The sequence below is a fragment of the Callionymus lyra genome, unplaced genomic scaffold (assembly GCF_982586985.1).
Source record: "Callionymus lyra unplaced genomic scaffold, fCalLyr1.hap1.1 HAP1_SCAFFOLD_133, whole genome shotgun sequence".
Lineage (NCBI taxonomy): Eukaryota > Metazoa > Chordata > Actinopteri > Syngnathiformes > Callionymidae > Callionymus > Callionymus lyra.
The window spans coordinates 117,501-127,500 of record NW_028258609.1 but is presented as its reverse complement, the minus strand read 5'-3'; the positions used below and the strand labels follow the sequence as shown (position 1 = coordinate 127,500).

Here is a 10,000-nt window from a genome sequence, read left to right as displayed (position 1 = left end):
GGGATGGGGAACCAGGGGCCTGGGGAACATTTTCAACACTTTGGGGCATTTTTAAACACTTTGCTCTTTTTTTCCCCTCTCCCAACCAGGGGGCCTGGGGAGCCTCCTCCTGCGGGGATGGGGAACCAGGGGCCTGGGGAACATTTTCAACACTTTGGGGCATTTTTAAACACTTTGCTCTTTTTCCCCCTCTCCCAACCAGGGGGCCTGGGGAGCCTCCTCCTGCGGGGATGGGGAACCAGGGGCCTGGGGAACATTTTCAACACTTTGGGGCATTTTTAAACACTTTGCTCTTTTTCCCCCTCTCCCAACCAGGGGGCCTGGGGAGCCTCCTCCTGCGGGGATGGGGAACCAGGGGCCTGGGGAACATTTTCAACACTTTGGGGCATTTTTAAACACTTTGCTCTTTTTCCCCCTCTCCCAACCAGGGGCCTGGGGAGCCTCCTCCTGCGGGCATGGAGAACCAGGGGGCCTGGGGAGCCTCCTCCTGCGGGGATGGGGAACCAGGGGCCTGGGGGGCCTCCTCCTGCGGGGATGGAGAACCAGGGGGCCTGGGGAGCCTCCTCCTGCGGGCATAGAGAACCAGGGGGCCTGGGGAGCCTCCTCCTGCGGGCATGGGGAACCAGGGGGCCTGGGGAGCCTCCTCCTGCGGTGATGGGGAACCATTGGGCCTGGGGAGCCTCCTCCTGCACCAGGGGGCCTGGGGAGCCTCCTCCTGCGGGGATGGGGAACCAGGGGGCCTGGGGAGCCTCCTCCTGCGGGGATGGAGAACCAGGGGGCCTGGGGAGCCTCCTCCTGCGGTCATGGAGAACCAGGGGGCCTGGGGAGCCTCCTCCTGCGGGCATGGAGAACCAGGGGCCTGGGGAGCCTCCTCATGCGGGGATGGAGAACCAGGGGGCCTGGGGAGCCTCCTCCTGCGGGCATGGAGAACCAGGGGGCCTGGGGAGCCTCCTCCTGCGGGGATGGGGAACCAGGGGCCTGGGGGGCCTCCTCCTGCGGGGATGGAGAACCAGGGGGCCTGGGGAGCCTCCTCCTGCGGGGATGGAGAACCAGGGGGCCTGGGGAGCCTCCTCCTGCGGGGATGGAGAACCAGGGGGCCTGGGGAGCCTCCTCCTGCGGGGATGGAGAACCAGGGGGCCTGGGGAGCCTCCTCCTGCGGGGATGGAGAACCAGGGGGCCTGGGGAGCCTCCTCCTGCGGGCATGGAGAACCAGGGGGCCTGGGGAGCCTCCTCCTGCGGGGATGGAGAACCAGGGCGCCTGGGGAGCCTCCTCCTGCGGGGATGGGGAACCAGGGGGCCTGGGGAGCCTCCTCCTGCACCAGGGGGCCTGGGGAGCCTCCTCCTGCGGGGATGGGGAACCAGGGGGCCTGGGGAGCCTCCTCCTGCGGTGATGGGGAACCATGGGGCCTGGGGAGCCTCCTCCTGCGGGGATGGGGAACCAGGGGGCCTGGGGAGCCTCCTCCTGCGGGCATGGAGAACCAGGGGGCCTGGGGAGCCTCCTCCTGCGGGGATGGGGAACCAGGGGGCCTGGGGAGCCTCCTCCTGCACCAGGGGGCCTGGGGAGCCTCCTCCTGCGGGGATGGGGAACCAGGGGGCCTGGGGAGCCTCCTCCTGCGGTGATGGGGAACCATGGGGCCTGGGGAGCCTCCTCCTGCGGGGATGGGGAACCAGGGGGCCTGGGGAGCCTCCTCCTGCGGTGATGGGGAACCATGGGGCCTGGGGAGCCTCCTCCTGCGGGGATGGAGAAGCAGGGGGCCTGGGGAGCCTCCTCCTGCGGGCATAGAGAACCAGGGGGCCTGGGGAGCCTCCTCCTGCGGGCATGGGGAACCAGGGGGCCTGGGGAGCCTCCTCCTGCGGTGATGGGGAACCATTGGGCCTGGGGAGCCTCCTCCTGCACCAGGGGGCCTGGGGAGCCTCCTCCTGCGGGGATGGGGAACCAGGGGGCCTGGGGAGCCTCCTCCTGCGGGGATGGGGAACCAGGGGCCTGGGGAGCCTCCTCCTGCACCAGGGGGCCTGGGGAGCCTCCTCCTGCACCAGGGGGCCTGGGGAGCCTCCTCCTGCGGGGATGGGGAACCAGGGGGCCTGGGGAGCCTCCTCCTGCGGGGATGGGGAACCAGGGGCCTGGGGAACATTTTCAACACTTTGGGGCATTTCACAAGCGCTTCCCTCGCTTACGGCCACACCACCCTGAATGAGCCCGATCTCGTCTGATCTCGGAAGCCAAGCAGGGTCGGGCCCAGTTAGTACTTGGATGGGAGACCGCCTGGGAATACTGGGTGCTGTAAGCATTTTTTTTTGCCATTATTTGTGGGTAGAAAAGTGAGAAAAGTGACCTAAAATAGAACCGGGACTAGGCGGCAGTTCCCCCCACCAGGCGGCGGCATTTGGGGCATTATTTGTGGGTAAGAAAGTGAGAAAAGTGACCTAAAATAGAACCGGGACTAGGCGGCAGTTCCCCCCACCAGGCGGCGGCATTTGGGGCATTATTTGTGGGTCAGAAAGTGAGAAAAGTGACCTAAAATAGAACCGGGACTAGGCGGCAGTTCCCCCCACCAGGCGGCGGCATTTGAGGCATTATTTGTGGGTCAGAAAGTGAGAAAAGTGACCTAAAATAGAACCGGGACTAGGCGGCAGTTCCCCCCACCAGGCGGCGGCATTTGGGGCATTATTTGTGGGTCAGAAAGTGAGAAAAGTGACCTAAAATAGAACCGGGACTAGGCGGCAGTTCCCCCCACCAGGCGGCGGCATTTGGGGCATTATTTGTGGGTCAGAAAGTGAGAAAAGTGACCTAAAATAGAACCGGGACTAGGCGGCAGTTCCCCCCACCAGGCGGCGGCATTTGAGGCATTATTTGTGGGTCAGAAAGTGAGAAAAGTGACCTAAAATAGAACCGGGACTAGGCGGCAGTTCCCCCCACCAGGCGGCGGCATTTGGGGCATTATTTGTGGGTCAGAAAGTGAGAAAAGTGACCTAAAATAGAACCGGGACTAGGCGGCAGTTCCCCCCACCAGGCGGCGGCATTTGGGGCATTATTTGTGGGTCAGAAAGTGAGAAAAGGGACCTAAAATAGAACCGGGACTAGGCGGCAGTTCCCCCCACCAGGCGGCGGCATTTGGGGCATTATTTGTGGGTCAGAAAGTGAGAAAAGTGACCTAAAATAGAACCGGGACTAGGCGGCAGTTCCCCCCACCAGGCGGCGGCATTTGGGGCATTATTTGTGGGTCAGAAAGTGAGAAAAGTGACCTAAAATAGAACCGGGACTAGGCGGCAGTTCCCCCCACCAGGCGGCGGCATTTGGGGCATTATTTGTGGGTCAGAAAGTGAGAAAAGTGACCTAAAATAGAACCGGGACTAGGCGGCAGTTCCCCCCACCAGGCGGCGGCATTTGGGGCATTATTTGTGGGTCAGAAAGTGAGAAAAGTGACCTAAAATAGAACCGGGACTAGGCGGCAGTTCCCCCCACCAGGCGGCGGCATTTGGGGCATTATTTGTGGGTCAGAAAGTGAGAAAAGTGACCTAAAATAGAACCGGTGCAGGCGGCATGTTCCCCCACCAGATGGCGGCATTTGGGGACCCGTAGTGTGGGCAGAAAACTCACCAAAGTGACTTAAAATAGAACCGGTGCAGGCGGCATGTTCCCCCACCAGATGGCGGCATTTGGGGACCCGTAGTGTGGGTAGAAAACTCACCAAAGTGACTTAAAATAGAACCGGTGCAGGCGGCATGTTCCCCCACCAGATGGCGGCATTTGGGGACCCGTAGTGTGGGTAGAAAACTCACCAAAGTGACTTAAAATAGAACCGGTGCAGGCGGCATGTTCCCCCACCAGATGGCGGCATTTGGGGACCCGTAGTGTGGGCAGAAAACTCACCAAAGTGACTTAAAATAGAACCGGTGCAGGCGGCATGTTCCCCCACCAGATGGCGGCATTTGGGGAGCCGTAGTGTGGGCAGAAAACTCACCAAAGTGACTTAAAATAGAACCGGTGCAGGCGGCATGTTCCCCCACCAGATGGCGGCATTTGGGGACCCGTAGTGTGGGCAGAAAACTCACCAAAGTGACTTAAAATAGAACCGGTGCAGGCGGCATGTTCCCCCACCAGATGGCGGCATTTGGGGAGCCGTAGTGTGGGCAGAAAACTCACCAAAGTGACTTAAAATAGAACCGGTGCAGGCGGCATGTTCCCCCACCAGATGGCGGCATTTGGGGACCCGTAGTGTGGGCAGAAAACTCACCAAAGTGACTTAAAATAGAACCGGTGCAGGCGGCATGTTCCCCCACCAGATGGCGGCATTTGGGGACATGCAGTGTGGGTAGAAAACTCACCAAAGTGTCCTAAAATAGAACCGGGACCAGGGGGCCTCTTCCCCCACCAGGTGGCGGGCTTGGGGGGCTTGGTTTCCGGGTAGAAAACTCACCAAAGTGTCCTAAAATAGAACCGGGACCAGGGGGCATGCTCCCCCACCAGGCGGCGGGCTTGGGGGGCTTGGTTTGCGGGTAGAAAACTCACCAAAGTGACCTAAAATAGAACCGGGCTAGGCGGCATGTTCCCCCACCAGGCGGCGGGCTTGGGGGGCTTGGTTTGCGGGTAGAAAACTCACCAAAGTGTCCTAAAATAGAACCGGGACCAGGGGGCATGTTCCCCCACCAGGCGGCGGGCTTGGGGGGCTTGGTTTGCGGGTAGAAAACTCACCAAAGTGTCCTAAAATAGAACCGGGACCAGGGGGCATGTTCCCCCACCAGGCGGCGGGCTTGGGGGGCTTGGTTTGCGGGTAGAAAACTCACCAAAGTGTCCTAAAATAGAACCGGGACCAGGGGGCCTCTTCCCCCACCAGGCGGCGGGCTTGGGGGGCTTGGTTTGCGGGTAGAAAACTCACCAAAGTGACCTAAAATAGAACCGGGACCAGGGGGCCTCTTCCCCCACCAGGCGGCGGGCTTGGGGGGCTTGGTTTGCGGGTAGAAAACTCACCAAAGTGACCTAAAATAGAACCGGGCTAGGCGGCATGTTCCCCCACCAGGCGGCGGGCTTGGGGGGCTTGGTTTGCGGGTAGAAAACTCACCAAAGTGTCCTAAAATAGAACCGGGACCAGGGGGCATGTTCCCCCACCAGGCGGCGGGCTTGGGGGGCTTGGTTTGCGGGTAGAAAACTCACCAAAGTGTCCTAAAATAGAACCGGGACCAGGGGGCATCTTCCCCCACCAGGCGGCGGGCTTGGGGGGCTTGGTTTGCGGGTAGAAAACTCACCAAAGTGTCCTAAAATAGAACCGGGACCAGGGGGCCTCTTCCCCCACCAGGCGGCGGGCTTGGGGGGCTTGGTTTGCGGGTAGAAAACTCACCAAAGTATCGGCAAAATAGAACCAGGGAAGGGGGGGATGTCGGTCACAAGGTGCCCGAGTCAGAGAACCAGGAAAACGGACATAAATCCAGAAAACCTCGGTGTCTGACTGCTCCTCAAAAAGTGGTCTTTTTGATGTCACGAGCGCAACCACCTAGAGGTTAATGGGGAGGGATGGTGTGAGCGCAAACGGATTTTTCCTAAGTGTGACTGCTCCTCAAAAAGTGGTCTTTTTGATGTCACGAGCGCAACCACCTAGAGGTTAATGGGGAGGGATGGTGTGAGCGCAAACGGATTTTTCCTAAGTGTGACTGCTCCTCAAAAAGTGGTCTTTTTGATGTCACGAGCGCAACCACCTAGAGGTTAATAGGGAGCGAGTACAACAGGGGTGTAGAGTGTTGAGCTCCGGACCGGGATGGCGGGCGACTCGAGCGGTCATGCCCGACTTTGAGACACTTTGTCGCGGTCATGCGAGCGACCTCCACTGCTCCCCGGAGGTGCCCCGGACCGGGTTGGCGGGTGACTCGAGCGGTCGTGCCCGACTTTGAGACACTTTGTCGCGGTCATGCGGGCGTCCTCCGCCGGTCCCCGGAGGTGCCCCGGACCGGGTTGGCGGGTGACTCGAGCGGTCATGCCCGACTTTGAGACACTTTGTCGCGGTCATGCGGGCGTCCTCCGCCGGTCCCTGGAGGTGCCCCGGACCGGGTTGGCGGGTGACTCGAACGGTCATGCCCGACTTTGAGACACTTTGTCGCGGTCATGCGGGCGTCCTCCGCCGGTCCCTGGAGGTGCCCCGGACCGGGTTGGCGGGTGACTCGAGCGGTCGTGCCCGACTTTGAGACACTTTGTCGCGGTCATGCGGGCATCCTCCGCCGGTCCCTGGAGGTGCCCCGGACCGGGTTGGCGGGTGACTCGAGCGGTCGTGCCCGACTTTGAGACACTTTGTCGCGGTCATGCGAGCGACCTCCGCCGGTCCCCGGAGGTGCCCCGGACCGGGTTGGCGGGTGACTCGAACGGTCGTGCCCGACTTTGAGACACTTTGTCGCGGTCATGCGGGCGTCCTCCGCCGGTCCCTGGAGGTGCCCCGGACCGGGTTGGCGGGTGACTCGAGCGGTCGTGCCCGACTTTGAGACACTTTGTCGCGGGCATGCGGGCGTCCTCCGCCGGTCCCTGGAGGTGCCCCGGACCGGGTTGGCGGGTGACTCGAGCGGTCATGCCCGACTTTGAGACACTTTGTCGCGGTCATGCGGGCGTCCTCCGCCGGTCCCTGGAGGTGCCCCGGACCGGGTTGGCGGGTGACTCGAGCGGTCGTGCCCGACTTTGAGACACTTTGTCGCGGTCATGCGGGCGTCCTCCGCCGGTCCCTGGAGGTGCCCCGGACCGGGTTGGCGGGTGACTCGAGCGGTCGTGCCCGACTTTGAGACACTTTGTCGCGGTCATGCGGGCGTCCTCCGCCGGTCCCTGGAGGTGCCCCGGACCGGGTTGGCGGGTGACTCGAGCGGTCGTGCCCGACTTTGAGACACTTTGTCGCGGTCATGCGGGCGTCCTCCGCCGGTCCCTGGAGGTGCCCCGGACCGGGTTGGCGGGTGACTCAAGCGGTCATGCCCGACTTTGAGACACTTTGCCGCGGTCATGCGGGCGACCTCCGCCGGTCCCTGGAGGTGCCCCGGACCGGGTTGGCGGGTGACTCGAGCGGTCGTGCCCGACTTTGAGACACTTTGCCGCGGTCATGCGGGCGACCTCCGCCGGTCCCTGGATGGCGGGCTCCAGTGAGGTCGGCGGGGGAAGGCTCGGGCTGAGGCCGACTTCGGTGCCTCAAAGTCGGACAAGGTTGGATTGGAAGTCCGCTGTGTTGAGGACCAGTGGCATTCGGCGGTGGAACGCTCAGAACTTGGCCGACATCGGTGCCTCAACGTCGGACAAGGTTGGAGTGGATGACCGCTGATAACTCTGGTTCTTTTGCCAGACGAAAGAAATTTTTCCCGAGTGTGACTGCTCTGAAAAAAGTGGTCTTTTTGATGTCACGAGCGCAACCACCTAGAGGTTAATAGGGAGGCACCATAACAGGAGAGGGAGTGAAAAGGCTCGGAGGGTGGCCGAGCCTGGTGCCTCAAAATCGGACAAGGTTGGAGTGGATGACCGCTGAAAACTCTGGTTCTTTTGCCAGACGAAAGAAATTTTTCCCGAGTGTGACTGCTCTGAAAAAAGTGGTCTTTTTGATGTCACGAGCGCAACCACCTAGAGGTTAATAGGGAGGCACCATAACAGGAGAGGGAGTGAAAAGGCTCGGAGGGTGGCCGAGCCTGGTGCCTCAAAATCGGACAAGGTTGGAGTGGATGACCGCTGAAAACTCTGGTTCTTTTGCCAGACGAAAGAAATTTTTTCCGAGTGTGACTGCTCTGCAAAAAGTGGTCTTTTTGATGTCACGAGCGCAACCACCTAGAGGTTAATAGGGAGGCACCATAACAGGAGAGGGAGTGAAAAGGCTCGGACGGTGGCCGAGCCTGGTGCCTCAAAATCGGACAAGGTTGGAGTGGATGACCGCTGAAAACTCTGGTTCTTTTGCCAGACGAAAGAAATTTTTTCCGAGTGTGACTGCTCTGCAAAAAGTGGTCTTTTTGATGTCACGAGCGCAACCACCTAGAGGTTAATAGGGAGGCACCATAACAGGAGAGGGAGTGAAAAGGCTCGGAGGGTGGCCGAGCCTGGTGCCTCAAAATCGGACAAGGTTGGAGTGGATGACCGCTGAAAACTCTGGTTCTTTTGCCTGACGAAAGAAATTTTTTTCCGAGTGTGACTGCTCTGCAAAAAGTGGTCTTTTTGATGTCACGAGCGCAACCACCTAGAGGTTAATAGGGAGGCACCATAACAGGAGAGGGAGTGAAAAGGCTCGGAGGGTGGCCGAGCCTGGTGCCTCAAAGTCGGACAAGGTTGGAGTGGATGACCGCTGAAAACTCTGGTTCTTTTGCCAGACGAAAGAAATTTTTTCCGAGTGTGACTGCTCTGCAAAAAGTGGTCTTTTTGATGTCACGAGCGCAACCACCTAGAGGTTAATAGGGAGGCACCATAACAGGAGAGGGAGTGAAAAGGCTCGGAGGGTGGCCGAGCCTGGTGCCTCAAAATCGGACAAGGTTGGAGTGGATGACCGCTGAACACTCTGGTTCTTTTGCCAGACGAAAGAAATTTTTTCCGAGTGTGACTGCTCTGCAAAAAGTGGTCTTTTTGATGTCACGAGCGCAACCACCTAGAGGTTAATAGGGAGGCACCATAACAGGAGAGGGAGTGAAAAGGCTCGGAGGGTGGCCGAGCCTGGTGCCTCAAAATCGGACAAGGTTGGAGTGGATGGCCGCTGAAAACTCTGGTTCTTTTGCCTGACGAAAGAAATTTTTTCCGAGTGTGACTGCTCTGCAAAAAGTGGTCTTTTTGATGTCACGAGCGCAACCACCTAGAGGTTAATAGGGAGGCACCATAACAGGAGAGGGAAGGAAAAGGCTCGGAGGGTGGCCGAGCCTGGTGCCTCAAAATCGGACAAGGTTGGAGTGGATGACCGCTGAAAACTCTGGTTCTTTTGCCTGACGAAAGAAATTTTTTCCGAGTGTGACTGCTCTGCAAAAAGTGGTCTTTTTGATGTCACGAGCGCAACCACCTAGAGGTTAATAGGGAGGCACCATAACAGGAGAGGGAGTGAAAAGGCTCGGAGGGTGGCCGAGCCTGGTGCCTCAAAGTCGGACAAGGTTGGAGTGGATGGCCGCGGAGAACTCTGGTTCTTTTGCCTGACGAAAGAAATTTTTTCCGAGTGTGACTGCTCCTCAAAAAGTGGTCTTTTTGATGTCACGAGCGCAACCACCTAGAGGTTAATAGGGAGGCACCATAACAGGAGAGGGAGTGAAAAGGCTCGGAGGGTGGCCGAGCCTGGTGCCTCAAAGTCGGACAAGGTTGGAGTGGATGGCCGCGGAGAACTCTGGTTCTTTTGCCTGACGAAATAAATTTTTTCCGAGTGTGACTGCTCTGCAAAAAGTGGTCTTTTTGATGTCACGAGCGCAACCACCTAGAGGTTAATAGGGAGGCACCATAACAGGAGAGGGAAGGAAAAGGCTCGGAGGGTGGCCGAGCCTGGTGCCTCAAAGTCGGACAAGGTTGGAGTGGATGGCCGCGGAGAACTCTGGTTCTTTTGCCTGACGAAAGAAATTTTTTCCGAGTGTGACTGCTCCTCAAAAAGTGGTCTTTTTGATGTCACGAGCGCAACCACCTAGAGGTTAATAGGGAGGCACCATAACAGGAGAGGGAAGGAAAAGGCTCGGAGGGTGGCCGAGCCTGGTGCCTCAAAGTCGGACAAGGTTGGAGTGGATGGACGCGGAGTACTCTGGTTCTTTTGCCTGACGAAAGAAATTTTTTCCGAGTGTGACTGCTCTTCAAAAAGTGGTCTTTTTGATGTCACGAGCGCAACCACCTAGAGGTTAATAGGGAGGCACCATAACAGGAGAGGGAAGGAAAAGGCTCGGAGGGTGGCCGAGCCTGGTGCCTCAAAGTCGGACAAGGTTGGAGTGGATGGCCGCGGAGAACTCTGGTTCTTTTGCCTGACGAAAGAAATTTTTTCCGAGTGTGACTGCTCCTCAAAAAGTGGTCTTTTTGATGTCACGAGCGCAACCACCTAGAGGTTAATAG

At 59.1% G+C, this 10,000-nt stretch overlaps 1 non-coding gene across 1 annotated transcript; it reads left to right on the top strand.

Moving 5' to 3' along the window:
- Positions 1 to 2,169: 2,169 nt before the first annotated feature.
- LOC148058210 (5S ribosomal RNA) lies at positions 2,170 to 2,288 on the top strand. Its single transcript, XR_015710081.1, has one exon. It is a non-coding gene; the product is annotated as a 5S ribosomal RNA (ribosomal RNA).
- The last annotated feature ends 7,712 nt before the right edge of the window (positions 2,289 to 10,000 follow it).